Source organism: Camellia sinensis, chromosome 9 (genome assembly GCF_055761805.1).
Source record: "Camellia sinensis isolate YWXY chromosome 9, ASM5576180v1, whole genome shotgun sequence".
Classification (NCBI taxonomy): domain Eukaryota; kingdom Viridiplantae; phylum Streptophyta; class Magnoliopsida; order Ericales; family Theaceae; genus Camellia; species Camellia sinensis.
The window spans coordinates 83,269,357-83,277,249 of NC_138969.1; positions in this window are offsets into that span (position 1 = coordinate 83,269,357).

Genomic DNA, 7,893 nt, shown 5'->3' on the forward strand with positions numbered 1-7,893 from the left:
CAAATAATAACATTCCGAGAAACGTATCCACGCGGTAACCCATCCGTGGCAAAACAAGATGAAGCAAGAGAGGCATCTCAAACAAGGGTGCTACAAAAGTTTAGAGTCCTCTAGCACAAGGGACTTTCAAGGCAAGATGTGCTGCAAAAGTTTAGAGTCCTCCAGCACGAGGGACCTATGTTACAAAGGCCCGTAGCCCTTTAACACTAGAGTACAAATCAAGGGTGCTGCGAAAGTTTAGAGTCCTCCAGCACAAGGGACTTTCAAAACAAGATGTGCTGCGAAAGTTTAGAGTCCTCCAGCACAAGGGACTTTCAAACGAGATGTGCTGCGAAAGTTTAGAGTCCTCCAGCACAAGGGACTTTTCGAGAAGGTCATCAAAATAAGCTCATACTTGATATACAAAATAAGGACAATTATTCATGCTTAACAAACACTTTCAAAACAAAGCAAAGCAAAGTCTTTATCAAAACGTATAACATAGCTTTATTAAAAATACCACTCACCTAGTTCTTCAAACGTCGGGGTCAAGGCCAGTCCAAGTCCTACAACACATGGCAAAGTCTATTGAATGCACTACTCAAAACAAGTCTAGCTTACATGCAAGTGACCTCGGCATTCTTCAAAACTAAGTCAATCAAATTGAAACACAGTTTCTCATCCTTGGAAAAACACGCTGGGCAGCTACCAGGTCTAGGCTGAGGTCCCACACCTCTTCCTTGCCGAGGTGTAGCCTCGATGGCCACATTCAAAAGTGTAGTCGGGAAAAATCTGGGTTTCCCTCTTGGTAAACATGAAGAACGTGAGCATGAAGAACTTGAAGAACATGAACATGAACATGAGGAAGATGAATGCAAAAATCAAAACTTGCTATTACAACAGCTGAGACTTCATGCTATGAATTCAAAAACTTGGACCTGGGTACCCACACTCAAGGATCTTATCAAAACAAACACAAAAACATGAGCTTTAATGCAAACTTTCGGATCAAACGAGGCTTTTCTTCAAAAACACATAAAAACCATTTTCTCTTTCTAAACTAACTTTAAATCGATGAATGGCGTGTAGAACAAGTTTGATCGAGCAATGCAGCTAGATGATCAATAAGAACAACAAGAATAGGTTAAGATTCTAACATCAAAACTCGAATCTAATGGCTCAAGCTCTAACGATCAAGCTTGGAAGTCACCCTCTCTAGCTCAAACTTCTCCTTCTTCTTCCTTGAGTTTCTCTCTCTAAAAGGCAAGACTTGATACAAATGATATGTTTCTCACGACAATCACTGACTTAATCCCTATGTCGGGACACGTGGCATCGGCTGATTCGCTCAACTCAAAAAGGTGACTGACTTGACAAGACAAGACCAAGACAAAGTGTACACAACAAGCTAGGCGGCAAGAACACACCGGCAAGTAACGACATCGGCTAACAACAAGACTCCGGCAATCAAGGGGCAAGGACATCAGCTTGGAAGGACAACACTTGACTAAATTGTGCCACACCTTGGCCTAGATGTGCCACACCTCGGTCTAGGTCATACCATTCCAGGAACAAAATCACTCATGCAAGGATCAAGGATCCAGAATGCCTACATATTAACATCTCGGCCCAGATGATGCACATCTCGGCCTAGGCGACGCGCACCTCGGCCTAGATGGTGACATCTCGGCCAATATGCTAGGGTGAAGATGGATGTCAACCAACGGGGTTCCAAGATAGTTCTAAGTGACAAAGGTTTCGAAGGTGTCTAGGCTTAAGATGACCTCGACAACACACCAGACAAGAACAAAGCGTGCAAGCAATCATTCAAGCAAAACAAGACAAGATTTGCAAATGCACATATTAAAACAACATCATCCATAAATGTATGCAAGTATGACTAAGTCAAAATGAGGGTTGTTACAGTACGACTACCAGTCCTAGAAGTATTGACAGAAGGCCAGGCATGTGTCGACTGGGTTTGGAAATTTTTTACGAGTCTAAGATTGGAGCTGAAAGTGGTGTTTCTGGTAAGGCATCCCTTTTCATGGCTTAACCCCGGATTCAAAATGTCCCCAACCTAAGTGACAAAAGTGTCATCCATAGTCTTTGTAACGACTGCAAGCACTTGCTACTTGTTCAACCTTTTGACTTTCAAAATCTCAATAGCCCATTGAAGATGTGCATAAGGATCAATACTTGCCACTGCCTTGTTCTTGCCACTTGCTTCAGCTTTGTCGAGGGATTTGGTGGCTATATCGAAGTGAGGCCCATTTGTTGTTGACATGTCATCTCCCAGACTTGGGATAACTTCGGGTTGGCCCTTTTCAATTGCAGCTTGCCTTAAGATTGAGGAGCTTTTTGACATGAAATTCCTGGCATGTGATGTAGTCGATGATGGAGCCAAGATCCCAACGGCTAAATCTTCCACAGTTCTCTGAAGGTCTTCAATCATGCTCAATAGCTCAGAAATAGTGGGTTCAGCCATTGGTACTTGCGGTGTATTTAATGGGGTTTGAGATGATTAGGGTTCAAGTACATTCATCATACACAAGTATGTGCTTTTTGGAATGAACACCTCAAGCTTGGGTAAATGGGCTTGGGTGATGTATATGTTGGGGTTGTAGGTGGAGGGCAGTGTATGGATTAGGTTGAGGTGTGGAGGTAATGGGTTAGTGGTAGCCTGAGGTCATTTTGGTGGAGCTATGATCTCTTCATCAATAAGATCTTGAATCTTATGACAGAGGTGGATGCAACGGTTTATATCATGACCATGTTGTTGATGATAAGTACAGTATTTACTGGGGTCATGTCTTGGTCGAAGAGAACTTGAGAGGGGTCGGGGATCTAGGTGCCCTTTTTCTAGTAGCATTTTCAAAGCTTGAGAGAGATCCATGTAAAGAGGATGAAAATTTCAGGCTTGGGAAGGGTTTTTGATGGAACTGGTAACAATATTTACTTCTAAGCATATCGCAGTTGTGCTACCACTGGTAGTAGCATTAGAACTGTGAACAACATTCTTCCTTATAGGCTTATTATCTTCCACAATGATCCCTTGTCTGATGGCATCCTCAATTTGAACCCTAATTTCATGGAGGTTCTTAAAGTTGAATAGTGGGAGGACTATCATTTTCTGCAATATCTTAGTTTGTCGGGCCATATCTTGCTAGAGCGAATCTAGCGATTGCTGAAGATGGCTCATTAACTCTTTTAGATTTGTCGGCGGCAGCGCCATTATAGGAGTAGATGATTGTGCCTGGATTGAACTGAACAAGGGTGATCTAACTGGTGAATATCGGAACAGTGGAACCGGTGAACTCTGTCTGGCCCTTCTTCGTCTTACTACTGGCTAAAGCAAAGCAAACACTGGCCGTTTCAAAATTAAATCTCTAACCATACAAAGTCTATCAACACGAGTCCAAAGCAACTAGGGGATATCAGAGCCTTCTGAAGCTATGGTTCTAGGACTACTTAGCAAAAGAGAAGATAAATAGCGCTTCAGCCCAATTTCACTAGAATAGATATGATCATAGCTGAATGACTGTACTCCCCCATTGAATTTTGCCCCACAAACTGATATAACTGAACCACTGATATCAGGAACTCCTGTATAGATCTCATCTACATAGCACGTAGCAAATAAAGAGAGCAAAAACACCCCTATGAGGGGGTAAGTTTACCCTATCCTAGCTTTGGCTTGATCTAGAGTTTCACTATTTCAAAGAAATGGTATCACAATATCCTGAATATAGGTAAGCCTCCTGTCCTATTTTGGAATACTCACTAGAGCTTACTACATGCACTAGGCCAATTGGTCAAAAGGGTACCTCGACAAGGTTACCTAATATACCTCTCACACCTAACACCAAAAAGTGAAAGGAGGATCAAGCAGTATAGCGGTAACCCAGATCCAAGGGTTGTGTTCCCAACATGACATTGCCTACGTCCGACTAGCCTTTTGGCAAACTTTTGGCAAGCCTCTGGCAAGTCGCCCAGTATATCAGATGGTAACCACAATGACTTAAGAGCACCATGAAAATGCAATGCAAAGAACATATACATGTAGATAAAATATCACATCATGAAGTTCAATCCAAGTTCTTTAGTTTCCCAGCAAAGTCGCCAAAAATTGTAGCTGGATTCTCACGCTCCTCGGAGGGGTTTAGTCTTCTCGGATGCGATCAGCCTACAATTCGGACTCCCATGGTTCTGAATCTGGTCTCACAAGTGCAATGTGAAACAGAAAAATGAATGAAAGTCTAAATCTGGTAAATCTTAGAAAATCCATTAATCATCACAGATGCCGAAAATGGACTGCATTGCCAGATTTCAGAGACGCCACCTAAATCTTTTTGGAAAATTTAGAAAACCAGTGACTCGTGCCAAAGGTCACTTGTCCGTCATAACCAAAGTGCCCTAGTTCGGGAACTTGGGTATAAGAGGGGAAGATCATAAATTGAGCACCTCACTCACCCGATCAAAGATCGGCTTCTACTAATCATGATGTGAATTTTATGGACATTATATGCTCTTATTCTGATTTATTTATGCTATCATTACTATATGAGTCAAAACAAGTATAGACTATGTCTCTCACTTTGGAAATACTTTGATCATATGCATTTTTGAAAGGGTTTTAAATATACACAACTCAAGGGAAAGAAATGAGCTCGTATATGCAATGATCAAAACCATCTTCAATGTAAGCAAGATAACCTCCATCCAAAGGCATTCAAAGAGTTTATTTAAGTAAGCACATAGCCTCATGGTAGTATGCTCATCATGATAACAATCACACGCATGATATGCTAAAGCAAAAATGCTCACCCAGTACTCCGAGGCAAGCCAAAGAAAAGAAAAGAAAACAATTAGAAAAATGCATGACCCTAACAATGTACATGACTAATGCAACACATACAAAATGTAAATACTAGGTTCGATTTATTAATGTGTCATATGGATTGACTCAAAGCATGCGGTAACGTATGTATTCAAGTAAGGAATGGCAATGATATTCAAGTATGATGAATCGAACCTTTCAATGCATGAAAAAGTGGGATGCAATTCATGGAAATGATGAAAGAAAACATGATGCTATATGATTATGGTAAGCGTTTAAATAAAAGGGAGAAAGAAATTGGGGTTGGAAGACATACATCAACTGTTACATATTTACCCTCTTTACAAGAGAGTCCAAATGCCTTAATTAACTAATTATTACAAATCCAAATGAACTAACTAATTAATTATTATATTCGAATGAAAGCAACTAATTAATTACAAATATTGAATCAAAGTGGCTAATCTAAAGGAATTAAACGAAATGCGGGGAATCGTGTGTGCATGGTAAGAACATCCTCCGGAAACCCCCTCCGCTCACTGCCAAAAGCTGCTCTGTTTACAGTCTTAAAGTAGCTCCGTTTTGGGCCTCAAGATCTACTCTATTTCATTGGAAAGACACCACAGCCATACAAACCAGATGGTCGGCTGGCCTAGAGAACTGGTCTGCTGTACAAGGGACTGGCTGGCAAGCCACTAATTCTGGAGAAGGTCCTGCTACAACAGAACTGGAACAGAGCAAAATAGAAAGTTTCCAAAAGATGTTCATCCTTCTTGCTCTCTCCTGTCATGATGATTTTCAAGGAGAGAGTAGATTTACTTCAAAAATCGTCAAACATCCGAAGGGTATTTAGATGATGATTAGTGAAACAACATGATGGAAATCAATGGATACAAAACTAACTAAGGCTAATTATGAAACAAGCAATCAAAGAGATGGCTAAAAAACCCTACTGAATCTCATAGAAAACAAGAGCAGGTGAGTAATCAAGTTTTAGAGAAAACAGGTTTAAAAGTAGCCATTTTTGAAGATAAAGCTTTGTTAGAACAAGACTAGGTAAGAGCAAGAAATGGAAGCTATGAAGAGATGGTTGTAAGCTCATCTTCTTACTCATGGAACATGGATAGAACATCCATTTCTATACTACAAAGATAGATCTAGAAAAAAGCTTTACAAAATCTTCAAAAAAGAGAACTAGTGGACAAGAATTAAATTATCTATTTAAGCTTTAAACACAGATATACAGTTCATATTTGATCAAAAGCTACCTAAAACGGTGCTGAAATTGAAAGAAAAGAAACAAGAACATAAAGAACAATAAGAGAGCAATACTAAGGAATAAGCCTATGGAAGGGTGGCTAACCCTTCCACCTTCAACAAGGTTCAAATCACATTTTTAAACCTAAAATACTCTGAAAATCAGTATTAAAATGAAGAACAAGAAATTAAGTAATGAAAAGAGTTGAAAGATCAACCTCTAAAGAAGATGAAGAGCTTTTTGGTTCACAAACTTCAATCCAAATACTCTCAACTATCTGAAATCAATATCAAAACCTCAACAAAAAGCTTCAAAATCAAGCTTCAATGGTGTATATATTGTGTATCTATAGTCAAGAGGGTAGAGAAGAGCTTTTGGTAAACCTCTAAGCCTTTGGGAAATTAGTCTAACCCTAAACTCTAAGGTGAGGTGCTCTTAGTATAGATTTTTCACGGCCTTTCAACGTAAATATCTTCAAAAGAGATAAGCTAGCCAAATCCCATGCATAGGAGCAGCTGGCTGCTACAAAATATCTGTTTCACTAAACATGGTTGATCAGCCAAAAGAATGTGGCATGCCGGTCATTTTTTGGTCCTGCTGCTTTTTGAGTGATCAGGCTAGAAAAACAGGTTTTGGTCCAAATGGGGTGCAAAGTTTGGGTTTGAAGCTCAAAACTGAATTCTTTTGCTAAAGATTTGAATGATTGCACAATATAATATTTCATCATTGAGTGTTTAGAATGAAGTGTTCAAGTCTTAGAGGCGGTCAAAAATGGGGTGCCTACACTATCAAGCGACCGTCAAGTGTAAAAGTTGGGCATCCAGTACTTTTGCAATCTTTATAAATGGCTCAAGCGACCCAGTGTGCACTCGAGCAAACCCTTTGCATATTGTTGAACTGCTCGAGCGACCAAGTGTGCGTTCGAGTGAAGGCATTGTTTTCAGCAAACCTTGCCTAACACTTTCAAGTGCATAATTGCATCCTCATGCCCATTTAGGCATTCTTAGGCCTCATTTTAACATCCTCAAACATAGAATGAGCTAGGAACACATGTAAGAGAATAATTAAGATACGTTGCTCATTTTGAACGTGTGTCTCAATGTGTTTTTGTGTTATGTGCTTTGTATAGGTGGTCAACTAAGGTCTACCATCAGTACCAGCCCACCGTGAGTAGTATCTTTGTAAAGATATGTTGAAATGTATTTTTGAATTACAACAAGAATGTTATTTGAAACGTTATTTTCAAACAAATTAATGATGGTCCCTTTGGAAATGTAATTGTTGCATCCTTAGTGTAGCCCTTGCCTAGGAGTACCAATACCATGGCCCTTTGTTCTATGGCCCTCGCCCAGGTCTAACAATACCATGGCCCTTCGTTATATGTGCACAGAGATCTCTGATGTTAACCTAAGTGATCCTTTCATTGACTATATGGTCCTTTCATTGACCCAAGTGGTCTCTTTGTTAGACCCATATGGTCCGTTTGAGCACAAATCAATGTACCACATATGATCATGAATTGTGAACTTTGATTCAATAAGAATATAGATATGATTTGCTTTGAACTTATGTGATATGATTTTGTACAATGATAGACATCATTCATTTAACCTCTATATACTAGTATTACTCACTAGGCTTTAGCTCACCCCCTTCCCCTATATATATGTAGGTGAGCAAATGGAGCGTCAAGCATAAGCCAACCTCGGGATACTTTTGTCATCCGTTTAGAGTGCCTTTATGATGGGGCGATCTTGGCATCATGCGGAGCCAAGTTGTGTCAACCAAGTGGAACATATGACTTTGTTTTGGTTTT